Consider the following 343-nt stretch of genomic DNA (forward strand, 5'->3'; position numbering starts at 1 on the left):
AAAAAAAAAAAAAAAAAAAAAAAAAAAAACCCACGGCACCACAAAACACGGCACAACCACCGCCAACACAACACCACAAAACAAACCCACTTTACCATCAGCCACACCCACAACCACCACCACCAGACCACAGCAAGAAAAAAAAAAAAAAAAAAAAAAAAAAAAAAAAAAACCCACGGCACCACAAAACACGGCACAACCACCGCCAACACAACACCACAAAACAAACCCACTTTACCATCAGCCACACCCACAACCACCACCACCAGTCCACAGCAAGAAAAAAAAAAAAAAAAAAAAAAAAAAAAAACTCATAGCACCACAAAACAAACTCACTCTACCA

The sequence above is a fragment of the Quercus suber genome, unplaced genomic scaffold (genome assembly GCF_002906115.3).
Source record: "Quercus suber isolate HL8 unplaced genomic scaffold, Cork oak 2.0 scaffold_607, whole genome shotgun sequence".
NCBI lineage: Eukaryota > Viridiplantae > Streptophyta > Magnoliopsida > Fagales > Fagaceae > Quercus > Quercus suber.